Source organism: Nyctereutes procyonoides, unplaced genomic scaffold, assembly GCF_905146905.1.
Source record: "Nyctereutes procyonoides isolate TBG_1078 unplaced genomic scaffold, NYPRO_anot_genome, whole genome shotgun sequence".
Classification (NCBI taxonomy): domain Eukaryota; kingdom Metazoa; phylum Chordata; class Mammalia; order Carnivora; family Canidae; genus Nyctereutes; species Nyctereutes procyonoides.
Genome location: NW_026575046.1, coordinates 60,049,016 through 60,066,673, shown reverse-complemented (window position 1 = coordinate 60,066,673; position 17,658 = coordinate 60,049,016). Strand labels below are relative to the sequence as shown.

Here is a 17,658-nt window from a genome sequence, read left to right as displayed (position 1 = left end):
AAATTGGCATATGCAGGTAATTAGACATGAACACGCGGGTATGTTCTGTGTTCCCAGTCACCATGCAAAATGTATTTCTTACAACCTGGCCAAAAACTTGCCAAGCCACTGGTGAGGAGCCTCTGGTCTAGTGTCATTTTGCCCACGCTCCTTCGTTCTTTTAACCAAAGACAGAGACCTTTCTCCTGGAATGTTCTTTTTGCTTCTTCACTTAGATAACACCACCTCCTCCTCATACCTCAACTCTAGCACCCCCCTGCCCTGTTATCTCCCTCATGCCATGATGAACCTTCTCTTCCAATACTTCTCACAGTTGACGTTTGCCATTTGGTCATGTGTGTATTGGGTCAATGTCAGTGTACCCCACTGGTCGCTGTGCTCCATGGGGTGGGGGGCATGTCTAGAGTGCCCTGTGAGGGCAGAACAGGTTAGTTTTTGCTTTCCACCATCCCCTATGCCTCGCACTGTGCCTGGATCATAGTAGGTGTGCCAGAAGCACTTGTAGATCGTTAGGGGCAGAGTACCTGCTATGGCCTTTATAGGCGGGGAAACTGAGGCACAGAAGGGCTTAGACTAACTTGCCTGAGGCCCCAGCAGATGGCTCACTAGGAAGCCCTTCTGCTCTACACTCGCATGAAAATCCCGTGGTCAGTGACACCTGGCCCCTCTGGGTGCGTGGGTCCTGACCTGCCCCCCTCCACCCCTCCCTGCGCTCCTTCCTGGGTACCGGCGAGCTTCCTGGCTCCATAGCCAGTGTTCCCTCTCCCTCTCCAGCTGGCTGAGCATGACGTCTAGGGTGGCTGGAGGAGGCACAGCTCAGAAAGTGACAGCAACAATATTAGGAGTGAAAAAGATCAATTAAGCCCATCGAGCTGATTTGTGAAGCTGATTAAATTAGGAGCCTCCCTGGGGGCAGATTCGCTCTCAGGTTGACAGACCAGCTGCCAGCGGTGCTGTGGGGGTACTTGCCAGCTTCCAGGGTGCGGTGGGGGGCCACGTTGCCCTTCCCTGTGCGTGAAAAGGGGACGAGGGGAAGTGACACTGGGATGCACGGACAGGGCCAGGCCCGGGCCCTGGCTTGTTTGCCCTGTGCTTTCTCTCATAATTAGCCTAACAAGCCTTAGGCGGCTGGGTGGGTTGGCCTGACCTTAGAATAACACACTCGGCTGGGTGGCTCAGTGGTTGAGCGTTTGCCTTTGGCTCAGGGCATGATCCCAGGGTCCTGAGATCGAATCCCATGTCAGGCTCCCTGCATGGAGCCTGCTTCTCCCTCTGCCTGTGTCTCTGTCTCTGCCTCTCTCTCTCTCTCTCTCTCTCTCTCTGTCTCTCATGAATAAATAAATAAAATCTTAAAAAAAAAAGAATAAGACACAAGGCCTCGGGGAGTATAGGTGCAGGCTCATTTGCCAGCAGGTGGAGGTGTACGGTGGAGTGAGAATTGGAACCCAGGGCTGCCTGTATCTTGTGTGTTCTGTTCTGTCCTCTTGTCGCTCTTCCCCAGCTTCTGGCTCCGGCGTCCTGACTTGTCTCTTTCCCATGTCTCTGGGCTCGGGGCTCCCCTCCTCCTCCCATCATCCCCCCTCCCCACTTGACTAGATATAATCAGATTATCTCTCCAGTAACCTGACCCTTTTGCTTTGGTCTCTCTTTTGGGGTTTGTCCCCAGGGCAGCTCTGGCCAGAGTATCTGTGTATTTCAGAATTCATGCCCCACTCCTGGCCCCTGAGGTGGGTCGGCGGGGTGGGGAGGGGGGAGCTGGGGGAAACAGACTTGGGACAAAGGCTCCTGTGTGTGTAGGGAAAACGGAGCCTGGGGAAGTTACTGAAAGGAGGTCAGCTTCTCCAGAGTACAAGGGCCTCCTGGGTAGGGAGGGCCTTGAATGCCAGGCTGAAGGATCTGTCTCCCTCCAACACCACCTCTAGTGGGAATGAGGGAAGGGAGACCCCTAAGGTCACCACGGGATGCTGCATTTCTGGATGGCAAAGGAAGGCCATGCAGGAGGCGTCCCATGAGCTGGAGCGACAGGTGCCCAGGAGGGAGCTCCGGTGCGGGTGGCAGGGTGGCGGGGGGTACAGGGAGGCTTCTCAGTCAGAGGAAGGACGGAGAAGCCTGTGGGGGAGAGAGGCTTCTAGGGAGCCCCGAGGGCCCCTTAGCCCTGGGCCCGAGTCGGGGCTGCAGAAAAAGGAGAGGAGCTGGCCCTCAGATACGGTCTGGTATCTCGCACCCTGGCCTGCTTCCTTTCTTAGAGCAAATCGATGCCAAATCTATATTTTAAAAACACACACAAGTGAAAACGGGCCGTGGGTGATGCAGCTGCCAGTGGTGGAGTTAGGATTCATACCCAGGTTTGCGGGGCTTCCGAGCCTGGTATCCTTCAGCCGGCCAACTGCCAAAACCTGTGAGGTTCTGGAAGTCTGGGGGTGGAGTCAGGGAGAAGCACAGTTCTTGGATGGCCGGAGAGCCCGGTGCGTGAGCGCGTGGGATTTCAGATCAGCCTGGCTCTGCAGCTTGCTCTGTGGCCTTGGCCCACCCTGGGCCCTTTGTGCCTTGTTTGTCTTTCTCTGTAAAACGGGGGTCATAGTAGTACCTCCGTCGTAGGGTTGTATGAGGATTGAATGAATGTAGCCAGATAATTTATAATTGGGCCTGTCGCCCAGTCAGCGTCCGCCGTCACTCCTTCCTTGGGAGGGATCCAGGACGTAGGGGCGAAGCCGGGCACAGATGTCAGAGCGAGTGTTCTCTGCTGTGCGCCCCCTGCCCACCCCGGCTCCTGGAGCTGCTGGGCCCCAGCGTCTGGCAGCAGACGGTCTCTCCCAGCACGGAGCCACCAGCGTCCAGCTTGAGCTTGGAGTCCTGCAGCCTCCTTCCATTGAACGGACTTGGAAACTGAGGCTCAGACGGGCCGCGGTGAGTGTGCTCTTTGGCTGACTTTGGGCAACTGGATCCTCGAGCCCTACCCTTAGACCCAGATTCTGAATCCCGCTTCAGGGTCTCCGCTTGGCCCCAAAGCCGGTTTAATTTTTTCCAGGCAGACACCATCCTCACTGCAGAAACATTTTTTCCGTAATCTGATTTGCAATTGCTAATGAGAAGCAGGGCCGTTCTCCGCTTCTAAGCCTCGCCCTCATCTCTAATTTGTTTCCAGAGGCCGGGGCCGAGGCTTCTGCTGCCTCTGTGAAATATTAGCAATTATTTCTCAATTACTTCCCAACTGGAAAGCAACTCTTGGAGATGGGGCTCTGGAAGCTGGAAGAAGCCATAAGGATGATTTTTTTTTTTTTTTTTGAAATCTGGTGTGAACCTTGCCGAGAGGCACACATGCTCTGTTGTCCCCGCTCCAACTCGAGGGCCATGGTGGGTGGCATATGACTCTGTCCTCTCCTCCTTCCTTACCTGGCCTCCAGCCCAGCAAGGCTTCCAAGAGGCGCAGGGGCTGCAGCGAGTCCCAGGCAGCACAGAGCAAGGAGGAGAGCAGGCTGCAGAGGGGCCTTCACTCTCATCACCGGAAACGGCAGCTCCATCCCCGCAGCTGAGGTCACCGGCCCCAGGGCCACCCTTGGCTTTCTCCCACACCAGATCCCATCCATGAGCACATCCTTTTGGCTCTGCCTTCAGCACACACCCACAACCTGCCATCCCTCCCCACGTCCACTGCTCCCACCCTAGCCTTGGCCGACAGGACCCCTCAGCTGGCCTGTGTCACTGACACCCTGACTGGTTGTCCTGGTGTCAGCCTCCTCCCCTCCAGGCTGTTTCTGGATTCCATCTTAACGCAGTTATTTGGCATTTTAGCCATACTGCTTTGCATTCTTATTTTTTAAAAAGATTTTATTCATTTATTTGAGAGAGCACAAGCAGGGGGGTGGGAGGGGCAGAGGGAGAGGGAGAAGCAGGCTCCCCAATGAGCAGGGAGCCCAACATGGGGCTCAGGTCCCTGGACCCTGGGATCATGAGCTGAGCCAGAGGCAGACATCCAACAGAATGAGCCACCCGGATGCCCCTGCTTTACATTTTTAAAAGTGTTATTTTTGGGATCCCTGGGTGGCGCAGCGGTTTAGCGCCTGCCTTTGGCCCAGGGCGCGATCCTGGAGACCCGGGATCGAATCCCACGTCGGGCTCCCGGTGCATGGAGCCTGCTTCTCCCTCTGCCTGTGTCTCTGCCTCTCTCTCTCTCTCTATCATAAAAAAAAAAGTGTTATTTTTTTTCCTTCCTCCTGGCGATTACAATATACATCCTAAACTTTTCACAGTCAATTGAGAGTCACTATTTTACCACTCTACAGAAAATCACAAAATTCTTGCAAACATCTGCCATCCTCCCATCCCGTAAGCTACAGTGTTCGCAGGTGCTACCTCCAGTACATTGTGAACTTCAGAAGGACAGCATCACCATTTTGCTTTGCTCTGTCCTATACATAGTAGAGGAATTAAGAGGGAAAATCATCTTATGATTTTATATATTTACCATCGAGGGCTGTTCACTCTTTTCTGAAGATCCACGTGCCCTTCTGTGCCATTTACCTTCAATGTGAAGACCTTGCTTTAGTGTCCTTATAGTTTGGGTCCTCAGATGACACATTCGCTAAATTTCCTTTTAAATGAAAATGTCTTCATTTTGCCTTTGTTATTGTAGACCATTTTCACTAGTTCTAGAGCCTTGATGGGCTGACAGGGTTTTTGTTTTTCCCCTTTTGGCTCTTTAATGATGCTGTTTTGTTTCTTCTGGCCTCCAAAGTTTTTGATGAGGAGTCTGTGGTTATTTGAATCTTTGTTCCTTGATGTAATGTGTCTTTTGTCTCTGACTGCTTTCGTGGCTGTTTCTCTTTGATTTTTTTAGCAGATTGAGTGTATACGTGAAATTATGTCTTTCATTAGATTTGGAAAATGAGGTGTTTTTTGTTGTTGTTATTTCTGTTTTGAGTTTTTTTGGCCATTATTTCTTCAAAAGATTATTTTGAGCAAAAAAAAATATTTTTTCTCTATTCTTCTTTTCTGTCTAGGACTCCCAATTACGAATATGTTAGACATTTGCTATTACCCCAGAGATTCCTGACACTGTTCATTTTTTTCAATCTTCTTTCTCTCTCTCTCTCCCCCCCATTGCCCTGTCTCCCTCTTTGACTTCTTTAGATGACATGGTTTTAGCTTAATCTACTTAAGCTCACTGACTATCATCTGCATTCTGTTTTAAGCCCATACAGGGTGAAACTTTAAAAACATTTCAGATAATGAATTTTTTGGTTCTAGAATTTCTGATTCTTTTCATATTTTCTATTTCTCTTTATAAGTTTACTATCTCTTCCTTGATTAAGTGTGTGCTTTCTGTTGCCCGGTAGAGCATAGTTACAGAAGTTCCTTTACAGCTTCTGCCTCATAACTCTAACTTCGCGATGCTCTCAGGCTGGACTCTGTGGGTTATCTTTCTCCTTGAGGATGGATCATATTTTCCACGTTATTTATAGGGTGATTTTGGATTACATTCTGGAATTGAAAATATGTGGTGTAGAGATTCTGGAATTTGTTATATTCTTCCAAAGAGCACTGATGTCATTGTCTTAGGCAGTTCACTTGATTAGAGTCAGACTACAGTCTGTGTTGCCTGCAGTGGGCGGCATCTTAAATCACAGCTCGGTTTCTCTCAGTCTTAGTTGTAGGCTGTCTTGAGTCTTTTCTCTGCGAGTTGCTTTGGGAGTTGAGTGGACACTTGTCAGAATGTATTAACTGAGTTTGGGCCTTCCCTTGTACTTTCCTTTCCAGGATTTCCCCTTCACCTTCCAGTGGCTCTGGTTGCCCGAGGTTCCATCCTCTGACTCTTAAGGCCAGAAAAAGTGTTTTCTTTTCCTTTTTTTAAAAAAAGATTTTATTTACTTCTTCATGAAAGACACACAGAGGCAGAGACATAAGCAGAGAGAGAAGCAGGCTCCATGCTGGGAGACCAATGTAAGACTCGATCCCAGGACCCCAGGATCATGCCCTGTGCCAAAGGCAGATGCTCAACCACTGAGCCACTCAGGTGTCCTGAAAAACAGTGTCTTCTATTGGACTTTTAGGTGTTTGCAGCCTGTCCTCTGGGAAAAGCCATAAACATGGGAAACCTACCACATGCCAGCCCCTTCTTGAAAGATTTGACACCCTTCCAAAGTCTGCCTGTTTCGGGGAATTTCCTAGAGCCTTCTAGTGGTTATTTTGGTATTATATCCAGAGCGAATAGGTGTTACAGGGAGGGTGGGTCTGTTAAGAGCTTATACTACTGTATTGAAAGTGGAACGCCTGGAGTGTTCTTTTTTAAAATTTCACAGACCATATCACTCTTTTTCTCAACTGCTCTCACCAGCAGTGGCTCCCAGTTCACTTAAAAGCTGAAATCCACACAAGACCCTCAAGGCCTTGAAGATCTAGCCTCAGACTTTGTCTGACCTGTGTCTACCTTTACTCCCTCCATTCCAGTCCCAGTGGTGGTCTCTGTTGTTCCTCAGATGTGGCCACTTCACACACGTTCCTGTGAGAGATCTCTGTGGCCTACAAGACCCTGCATGGTGGCCCTGGTCAACCTCCTCAAGCCTCATCCTTAGCCATTTCCCTGACTGTTGACACTCCAGCCCTGCTGGCCTGTGGTCAGTCCTGGGTCACAGCATGTTCCTTTCCCCCCTCAAGGCTGTTTCTTTTGCCCCTAGCACCCTTTCCTGGACTTTCCTTCTATATAATTCTTTCTAGCTCTTACCTCTCATGGAAATGACTGTTTCTTTTTTTTTTAATTTTTTAAAATTTTTATTTATTTATGAGAGTCACAGAGAGAGACATAGGCAGATGGAGAAGCAGGCTCCATGCACCGGGAGCCCGATGTGGGATTTGATCCCGGGTCTCCAGGATCGCGCCCTGGGCCAAAGGCAGGCGCTAAACCGCTGAGCCACCCAGGGATCCCGAAATGACTGTTTCTTAGAAGCTCTTCCTGAGGACCCCCAACTAGGTGAGAGGTTTTTTAACTCTAGGGACACTTTGTGCTTCTTCACCATACTACACACTGTCATCATTTATTTGTTGTTTGCTCACTAATCTTAAGTGCTATGGGGGCAAGTGTTCCATCTGTTTTGCTCATTCCTGCCTCCCAGGCACCTCATCCACAATAGGGCCTCAATAGATACCTAGCAACTGGTTGTCAAGACCCAGGATGGGGTTGGAGTCTGGTAGGGAGGGGACATCTCAGAGTCCCTCCTGTGTTTGTACATCCTCATGGTGACCTTGTGTAGGTATTACATCTCTGTGTCACTCTTAGAGACCCTGAGAGGGGAACTGACTTGCCCAAGATCACAGGTCAAATTCTGGCTGAGAATTTTCTGGTGTGAGCTCAGAGCAGCAAGAGACCTCAGACTGCATCCAACCTCAGCATCCTCGTCACACTTGCTATTTGCCACACGAGCTGGCTGAAGAGTTGTTGAAGGCCTTGCAGAGTTGTTCTCTCTTCTCTCAGTGTTTTCCCGCAGGGTTCATAGCTGGGCTCCCCTCGCTGAGTTAGAGGGAAAATGCTCAGGTGAGCAATATGTTTTATATGTCAGGGAAGCAAAGCACTGAGGCTCCGAGGCAGCACAGGACTGGCCGGGGTGAGAGATTTGTTTCTCTTCTTCCTTTCACCATGACTTCTTGTTTATGGCCAACAAGTTTCTCCCAGAAAATAGCTGAGCTGCAGGGGCCCTCTGCACATCCAGGCCAGCACGCGCTACTCTGGTGGGGAGGAACCCGAGACCCTTGGGAGAAGGTGATGAACACTCTCTCCATGCAAAGCCCCTTTTGCATTCTGGGTTGAGTACTCAGCTCGGAGTTGAACATCTTCCTTGATGCAAGTGCTCATGAGACTTGGCAATGCTGTTGACTAATTGCCATTTAAAATAATTGTGTTCTTGGGGCACCTGGGTGGCCCAGTTGCTTGAATATCTGATTCTTGGTTTTGGCCTAGGTCATGATCTCAGGGTCGTGGATCTCATGATCTCAGCCCCATGTCCAGCTTCACACTCAGCAGGGAGTCTGCTTGAGATTCTCTCTCTCCCTCTCCCTCTGCCCGTCCCCCAGCTCATGCGCATGTGTGTGCTCTCTCTCTGTCAGATAAATAGATAATAAATAAATCTTTAAAATAAAATATCTGTGTTCTTTTAGTGATAGTCAATTGGTTTACTAGGAGTTTATCTGCACTGTAGACTACTATATAGGCATCAAACACAAAGATGTAGCAGAGTTAAGGATATGAAGAGGTGTTCAAGCTGTGTTATGTGAAAAGAAAACAAGATTTCTTTCAAAAAAGAAACAGTATATGTTTCTATTTTTGCAAAAATACATATCTACATAAAAATGTATACTACAGAGGAAAAAGCCTGGAAAATTTACACAAGATAACAGTTCTCAATGATGATGGGATAAAGGGTAATTTAGGAAAAATTTCTTATTCTTTTTCAAATTGTTTCAAACTGTATACATTACTTTTGTAATAAAAATTTTTTAAAATAGGCATTATTTTAAAAAGGAAACAAAACCAAATATCACGAAGGCCAAGTCTCTTCGGGACTCGGGAAGGACCTGCTATCTCCAGGGCCTGGGTAGTCCTCTCTGGAGAGGCTAGGGGGCAGAAGGAGCTCCAGCAGGCCATCAGCATGAAGAAGGGGTTTCTTATTCCCAAGGGAAAGATATGGCTCCATATCCTCCCCATTCCCACTGCTCTCTCCACTGAAAGAGACAGGGGATTCCAAGCATGACCATGGCTGAGGTCATGTTGGCATTTCCTCCAGGCAGCCCTCCCTGAATGGTCTGTCATTGCCCCTTGCCTGCTGTGATCTACTGGGCCAAGCATCCTGCACCTCTTCTCAGGGAAGCTGCTTTCTCATTTTGGAACAACATAGTAGCCAAAAGGACATTGCCCCCACTTGTCCAGCTTATCCCGTATCAGGCATTATGTTAACTGCCCTTATCAGTAACTTCAGCGAGTCACCCTGACAATATCAGGAGGAAGTTGGTAGTGATATTATATTGGTTTTAAATGAGGGAAACTGAGGCTCAGAAAGGCTCAACATTTACTGGAGGTCACAGAGCCAATTGAGCTCAAAGCCAGAATTCCAACCATAGTCTCTGGTTTGAGTGCCTTTCTGACTTTGTGGCAGGGTCTCTAAAGATCACAGGTGAGTTTTTTCTTCCTGGAGGGCTGTGTGTGTGTGTGTGCATGTGCATAAACACATGTACTAGGTGAGGAGGGGGAGGAGGGTGGTTACTGGATGTCCGTGTGCCAGACCCTGTGTCAGAACTCGTGCTCTCTTTTGGCAAGCCCAAGTGGTTTATCGTAATGACATTCCCATTTACCTCAGAGGCCTGGCCAGCGAAGTGATTCTCCGAAGCGTGAACTGGGATTCCAGTCTGGGATGGTCTGACCTGCTCCTCACCCCAGTGTCCTGCCACACTTCTGATCTTCCCTGGCTACGGACGTTTTGTAGGGCTGGGGCAGGTGTGGCAAACTGATGCAAACAAGGGCCAAATGCAGCCTGCTGCCCGTTTTGGGTAGGCTTCTTTTTTTTTTTTTTTTGTAATTTTTATTTATTTATGATAGTCACACAGAGAGAGAGAGAGAGAGAGAGGCAGAGACACAGGCAGAGGGAGAAGCAGGCTCCATGCACCGGGAGCCCGACGTGGGACTCGATCCCGGGTCTCCAGGATCGCGCCCTGGGCCAAAGGCAGACACTAAACCACTGCGCCACCCAGGGATCCCTTGGGTAGGCTTCTGAGCTAAGAATTGTCCTTACATTTCTGATGGATTGTAAAAAAAAAAAAAAAAATCAAAGAAAAATATGTGACAGAGAAATACGTGGCTGACAAAGCCTCACATATTTACCTCTTGGCCCTTTACAGAACGTTTGTGTATGTCTGGCCTAGGATCCTGAGATTCACGGAGAATTCTTTGGGCCTGCGTCCTCATTGTCCACCCTTGGCAGTCTCAGTGTCATACCTGAGCAGGGGCTGTGTACCAAAAGCACTGGCTGTGGTACAGGTAAGCATTTTATTTTTGTTTTTTAATAATAATAATAATACCTGGGACATCTGGGTAGCTCATCTGGTTAAATGTTCAACTCTTGGTTTCAGCTCAGGTCATGATCTCAGGGTGGTGAGACTGAGCCCCAAATGGGCTCTACCCTGAGGGTGGAGTCTCCTTAAGACTTGCTCTCCCCCCTCTCACTCTCCCTTTCTAACTCAAATAAATATTGAAAAAAAAAAAGAAAATCTTCCCCAAATACTGTATTTGGAAAATTCCAAACAGACAGAAAAATAAAAGGCAATATATAGTGAGCATCCATATACCACCACCCAGATCTGCCGTTGTCATTTTACATCATTCCTGAATCTGTCCATCTTGCCCATACCTCCATCCATCCACCAATCTCAATCTCTTACTCATAGGTATTTTCAAGTAAGTTTGCAGACATTTAGTACAGTTGTGTTTTTTTTTTCACTTTGGAAATCTTAAAACATTTACAAAAGCAGACACAACAGTATAAGGAAGTCCCATGTACCCATCACCGCCATCCACCAACTGTCAACATTTTGCTAAATTTTGTTTTAGCTCTTCCCTCACCCACTTTTTCCCCTTGAGTTGTTTACAACAGACAACACATTTCACTTAAATACAATTCCTCATATCTCTAACACAGAGGGATTCAGTTATTTTTATTTTTTAAAATATTTTTTATTGGATTCGATTTGCCAACATATAGTATAACACACAGTGCTCATCCTGTCAAGTGCCCCCCTCAGTGCCTGTCACCCAGTCACCCCATCCCTCTGCCCACCTCCCTTTCCACTACCCCTTGTTCCTTTCCCAGAGTTAGACGTCCACAGAGGGATTTAATACATTACCATTTAACAAGATCGTGAATACCTATTTCTTGTCAGTGTGCCTTGATCATCTTGAAAAAGTCTTTTTACCTTTGCTTTGAGTCAGGATCCAAATGATACTACCCATACTGGGTGGTTCGTTCCAGACACGTGATTATATCCCAGGCTAATTATTTCGGCAAGAGGACAGCATAGGTGGTGCGTGGACTTCTTATACCTGGTCATGCAGCCTACTCTGGCCCTGTTCTTAGTGGTGCCAAGACGGTGCCAGGCTGCTGCCTCTGTGTAAGGTCTACTCCTGTGCAACCGTCACAGAACTGTGACCGTGTCCTAGGTGCTTCCATTAATGCGCCTTGCAAAATGGTGACTCTCCTAATTCATTCATCCCCCCTCTTCCCCGCAGATACTAGTTGGCAGAAGGTCTCCTATCAGCAGCAGTCTGGGAGGCCAGTGCCGCCCCGGGAGGTGGCCCCAGCACAAACACCCGAGTTTGGGGGCTCGGGGACGGGGTGGACCAGAGAAAGGAGGCCCAGAAATGCTCCCTGGGGGAGACAGCCCTGTCCTGAAAGCAGATAAGGGGAGGGGATGTGGAGGAGGGGGTGGCCGCCAGGTGGGGCGCCCAGAGCTGGGGAGGCCGAGCGCGGACGAGGGCAGTGGGGTCGCGGGTGGGGGGGTGGCCCACGCAGCCATTGTCTGCACCCCGCGCTGCATCGGCAGCAGAAGGTGACATCTGGTGACTGATGGCCAAGGCTGCGTGCGAGCTCCTTCCTCCCGCGGCGCCCGGGGGCTGCTGCCGTGTGGGCCTCACCCCCCTGTGGGCCTCCCCTCCCCGGGCCTCTCCTCCACCGACCTCCCCTCCCCGGGCCTCCCCTCCCTGAGCCTCCCCTCCGCCGGCCTCCCCTCTGCCAGCCTCCTCTCCACGGTCCTTCCCTCCCGGCCTCCCCTCTGCCGGCCTCCCCTCTGGTGGCCTCCCCTCTGGTGGCCTCCCCTCTGCCGGCCTCCCCTCCGCCAGCCTCCCCTCCACGGGCCTCCCCTCTGCCAGCCTCCTCTCCCTGAGCCTCCCCTCCACCGGCCTCCCCTCCCCGGGCCTCCCCTCTGCTGGCCTCCCCTCCCCAGACCTCCCTTCTGCCGGCCTCTCCTCCCCGGGCCTCCCCTCCCCGGGCCTCCCCTCCCTGGGCCTCCCCTCCACTGGCCTCCCCCTCCCCGGGCCTCCCCTCCGCTGGACTCCCCCTCCCCAGGCCTCCCCTCTGCCGGCCTCCCCTCCCTGGGCCTCCCTTCCGCCGGCCTCCCCCCTGCCGACCTCCCCCCCCTCCCCTCCGCTGCCCTCTGCCAGGCCCTGGCCGCCGCCACCTCCCCTCTACCGCCCCCACCCTGTGCACGTGCATGAGCGTGCATGTGTGTGCGCGCACCCCTGCTGCCGCGGGTGTGGGCTTGACCCCCGCCGGCCCCCCACCCCCGCCCCGGAACCTGCCGCTGGAGCTGGGAGCTCGGTGCCCGCGAACACGGCCCGACTGGAGCCCACGGGCATGTGTGCGGACACCTAAGTGCGGGCTCACGCCAACCCCCGCGCACTGTGTGAGCGCACATGCTGTGCCTGTGCTTGCTGCCGCGCGTTCGCAAAGGCCCGGGCGAGGACCACGCACACGTGCTCACGCACCATGGCCTGTTTGGTGCTGCAGCCGTGCCCTGCTTACACGCTCGTCTGTGGGAACACGCGGGGCCATGCCCATGCGGACTCGGGCACAGCCAGGTCCCGTCCTTGGGTCCTTGGCCTCATCCAAATCCTAGACCTGATCCAGGGCGCGCAGGGTGATCCCTGGATCCTGATCCAAGCCACCTCACATTTACACTGCCAGTTTGTTATCTACATTTGAGAACCTGGAGATTTCACATGGAAATCTGCATCTCTACCTTCTCTTGCAAAATTGGAAGCAGGCCAGTGGAGGCCTGTTTCCGGCTGGCCAAACTGGGCGGGGGTGGGGCCTGCGCAGCAGCAGCCCCTCCCGCCCATGCTTGAGGCTCGCCCCCCACCCTCTCAGGGACCTCAGCCTGTCCCCCCAGATGGCAGGCCCCGGCTCCCTGGAGCCTTTGTCAGCTAGCCAGGAGTTCCAGCCTGGACCCCCAGCCCTGCCTCTGGGGCCTGAGCAGGGAGTGGGGAGCTCTTGGTTCCATCTAGCCTGATACCCATAGTGAGGAGACTCTCCCCTCCTTAGGGTGTTGGCATGTGCTGCGGCCATGGGGAGACTCTCTGCGATCTGCATGGTACCTTCTGGCCATAAGGACCATTCATCGTACTGGGAGCTCTGGGAGTGGGATGCCACCCCCTTACGCTTGAGAAGATGGTAGGCTGGGAGTGCTGTGTAGTCAGAAAGTGCAGAAAGGGTGCTCCATCCCCTGCTGGGGTGGGTGGGAGCAGAGTCCCTCTGCCGCTCTCCCTCCTTGGATGAGGAGGTAGAGAAGGTACTGGGAGGTAGTGGTCTCTCCCTTGTGCCTCCTGAAGCTGTCCTCTGCCTGCCTCTGGGACATCTCTCTCTCTGAGGCCGTGATCAGGCTCTCTGGCTCCCCGCAGCCCTGCCCCCCCCCCCCCATGGAAGCCTGGGTTCCAGAGAAAGAGGTCGGTTTCTGAAGGTTCCGGAGGTATCTGTCTAGTGCCGGGTTCTGGCTAAACCAGCAAATGGCAGCCCACAGGGGGCACTGGTCAGCCCAGATGACTGCCTGCCAGCCCTGCCCCCAGCATCGCCTCATCCACCCAGGGGCTCTGGCAACCTCTGTGAGCCCGCACCTCTTCTCGTGGCTCACCTGAGCCTCCGGTCCACTCACTCTTCTCCATCTGGAGTCTGCAGGCTCTTAACTCCCACCGTGTCTGAAGCCAACCCATCAAGTGGGATGACAAACTGGCTGTGGCCTGAGCTCAGCTCCCAGCTCTCCTACTTCTTGCTGTGTGACTCTGGGCAAGGAGTCTAACCTCTCTGTGCCTCTTTCCTCCTCTGTAACCCGGGGACAGTAACAATACCCGCCTCGAGGATTGCTGGATGAGGACTCATTGAGGAAACCCATGCGGAGTGCTGATTTTGGTGCCCGTCACAGAACAAGTGCTGCATAAACACGGGCACTTACCAACTTGGCTCCCACGCCTGTTCTTCCTGCTGTTCTCCCGGCCTTGTTGGTTTCTACTTTCACCCGCACAAGCCTGGGTCCTGAGACTCACATCCGCTCTTCTCTTGCATCTTCCCCACACTCCCCACCACCAATCTGACCTCCCAAATCTTTCTGGAATGTGTGTTCTCTCCTCCACCTGGGCTGCCTCTGCTCTGCTTTGGTCTGGTGTCACCCCTGGCCTGCGGGATTGTGCTCCCTGGCCCCTACCCCTGACCATGCGTGGTTGAAGAGACAGACAGGCTATGGGTGGGTCTAGAGTGGAGGGTTAGGAAGTGAAGCTGGAGTGCGCTCTCTCATGATGCTGAGCAGCGGCGGTTCCTGCAGCCCCAGTCCAGCGCATGCGCTTTCTCTCCTCCATGCCTTTGCTCCAACTGTGTCCTCCGCCTGGAAGCCCCTTCCTCCCAGCTCCAGCTCCACTTTTCTGTCCTGAGCTTACCTGTCCTGCCCCTCCCTCCCTTCCTCCCTTCCTGTTCCCTTAGTTAGCTCTCACCTGTCCTCCTTGTGTGGCTCTGAGGTTCCTCTTACTCGGTTTGTTTTATTTCTGTTTACATGTCACCTGGATCAGTGCTTCTCAAATGTTACTGTGCACACGAACCTCTCAGAGATCTCGTCCAAGTGCAGATTTGATTCAGCAGGTGTGGGATGAGGCCTGAATGTCTGCATTTCTGGCCAGTTCCCTGATACATGCTGATGCTGCTGGTCCCAGGCCACATTTTGAATAACAAGAACTTAGTGAATCCCTAGAGGGCAGTGGCTTGTACACAATTCATCCTGGTGTCCTTGGTACTTAGCAGAGAGCTTGGCAAGTGGAGAACCAAATAAATGCTTGCTGAAGTGGAGAAATGAATGAAAGAGTGAATGCGTCTCATGCAGATGAGAGGGTGTTGGGAAGTCTGGAGGAGTTAGTGTCTGAGTTGAACTCTCAGGGAGGGGTAGGAGGTAGCTGGGGAAAGAGGGCCCTGGTGGATTGAGATATTTCAGGTGAAGCCAGGGCTTAGGCACAGAGATGTGCAAAAATGTGGGTGTGGGATGGCTGGGGAAGGCTTGAAGCCCAGGAAGGTGGGAGAGGCCGGGTCACTAATGGCCAGGGGTGCTATGTTGGGGGTATGGTGGCCTCTGTTTTATTCTGGAGCTTCTGGGGATTGGCATGATCTAATCTGTGGGCTGCTCCTGCAGGAGGATAGGATTAGGTAACAGAGAGGAGATGCAAGAGCAAGCAGTCACTCAGGGGGCTCCCTAGGCATTTGTGTGGGACTCAGGCCCTGGCAGTGAAGATGGGGTTAAGGGCATGGAGTAAAGAGGAACTGAGGAGGAAGAATGGATAGGACCTGGTGGCTGATTGGAAAAGAGGGTGAGGGAAAGCCTCTCTCTTCTGCGGGAGTGAGATGGAGGGAGCCTGGGGGGGAATGGTCATGCTGTTGGCAGAGGCTGGAGTATGAGGGAGGAGCTAGTGTAGGGAGAAGATGAGGAGTTTAATTTCAATGCTGCCTGGGTGTGAAGTGCCCATGGGGTGTCCGTGGCATCTGTGTCAGGAGCTCCTGAGAGAGACCAGGGCTGAAAATGACAGTACAGGAGGTATCGGCTGACAGATGCTCATTGAAGTTTTGGGAGAGAATGAGCTCATTCCGGGAAATCCTACAGTTAGGAGAGAGGAAGGCAGAGGAGGGACCCTGGAGGAAAACTATTCATTTAAAGAGCAAGAATTAATGACAACCTGTTAGAGATCAAAATGGGAATAGAAAACATTTATAATAGCAACAAAAAAGATTAAAAAAAAACCATAAGAATAAACGTAACAAGAGATGTGCAAAATCTAAGTGGAAAAAGCATTAAAATGCTTCCAAGGGACAAAAAAGCATTTGAATAATGTTTTTGGATAGGAAGACTAACATCATAAAATTGCCTGTCCTATCTCGGATAATTTAGAATTTAATAAGCTTCTCCATAAAAGTGAAGACTTTGTTGTTATTTAGACTAACTGATTCTCGAGTTCCTGTGGGAAAATCAGCAAGTGTTGAGCACCACTTCTCTGTAGATGTTTCTGGATGAGCAGAAGCAGTGACCACCTTTGTTCCAGACTGTCTCCTCCGGGCTGTTTGCATAGTGAACACGCTTGGTAAGTAGAGACAGTGTTTCCCTCTGGAGAAAAGCACAGGTTTGTTTCCTGTCTGGTGTAATAATGATACTGTCTCCCTCTGGGGCAAAGCCCAGGCGGGCTTAGGCTCCTTGTAAAAGGTTCGGGCTCCCCAGACTCAAGAAGGTTGTGACCCAGCTCGCCCACGTGAGGGTATCCCCTGGATTTTTTCGTGTCACCCTGTGGGAACTGGGGCTCGTAGAACTGTCACAAATGCTGATACTCTGGCTGTTGCTGTTGTCAAGAGTAACAGAGTCCTTTGTCCCTGACCTTAAAGCCTCAGATCTTTTGCCAGCATCCAGGAAACGAGGCAGGTTAACTTCTTGGCTTGCAAGAAGACTAAAAACTCACTCAGACTCTTTATAGTCCTTGACAGCATTAATAGCCTTAACATTTTTGAGGAAGAATAGTAAAGGGGCACCTGGGTGGCTCAGTTGGTGAAGCATCCGACTCTTGATTTCAGCTCAGGTTATGATCTCAGCGTCCTGGGATGGAGCCCTGTGTCAGGCTCCGTGCTGGGCATGGAGCCTGCTTAAGATTCTCTCCCCCCACCTGCCCCTCTCCTGCCTATAAAAAAGGTAGTAAAGAGAGAGAACCAGCTGTATCAGAAATTAAACTGTACTGTGAGGCTCTATTATATAAAACAGTATGGTACTGGAAAACTCAGTGAAACAAAATATAATCCCAAAAACAATACATGAGAATTTGGTCTGAGGTAAATAGGGTATTTTGCACTGAGTGGGAAAATACATTATTGAACAGATGGGGTTGGGACAACTGGAGAAACATCTGGGAAAAAAAAATTGGATCCATACCCCATATTTTATAGTAGAATAAATTCCATATGAAACAACGATGTAAATGTAACAAAATGAAGCCTTGAAAGTACCAGAAGCATGAGAGAATTTTAAAAGTTCCTAAGCACGATGCCGTGAAAGAAAAGACTGATTATTTTAACTGTGAGAACAATACTTCTGTGCGGCAAAGGCCAACCCGGGCCAAGTCAAAAGACACACTTGGAAAGTATTTGTGACTCCAGCGACAAGAGCTTATCTCCCTCTTTTATAAAGAATGTCCACGAATCAGTATGAAACAGATCAACAACATGAAAGACGGACAAGATGCAAAGACTTACTGAAACCTAAAAAAAAAAAAAAAAAAGATGATGCCCCATTATTCCTAATAGCAGAAATATAATTAAAGCTTCGCTAAGACATTGTTTCATCTCTCAGTTTGGCTAAAATCAAAACATTTGATAGCATGCTGTCTGCAGAATCAGACCCTCCATCCACATCATCACTGCTGATGTGAGTGGAGACGGTGAGGCTCAGTGCGGGGGATCAGGGCAAGATCTTCTGACCCTGACACCTGCTTTTGGCCTCACCACTTCTGAGGATTTGTGTGGAAAGATCCCCACAGGTGGACAGCGATGCACGTAAGATGATTACAACATTGCATCATCACAGCGAGCTCCATGCGACATGGTTTGCAATAGCAAAAGT

The 17,658-nt window shown here is 50.9% G+C and overlaps 1 long non-coding RNA gene across 1 annotated transcript in view; it reads left to right on the top strand.

Annotated features, from left to right (window-relative positions):
• LOC129509966 (uncharacterized) overlaps nucleotides 1-16,038 on the top strand; it is a 49,272-nt gene extending 33,234 nt beyond the window's left edge. The window contains exons 4-5 of the long non-coding RNA XR_008664447.1: nucleotides 9,883-10,021; nucleotides 15,996-16,038. This is a non-coding gene — a long non-coding RNA (uncharacterized LOC129509966). The remainder of the gene's footprint in view (nucleotides 1-9,882; nucleotides 10,022-15,995) is intronic.
• Nucleotides 16,039-17,658: the final 1,620 nt, after the last annotated feature.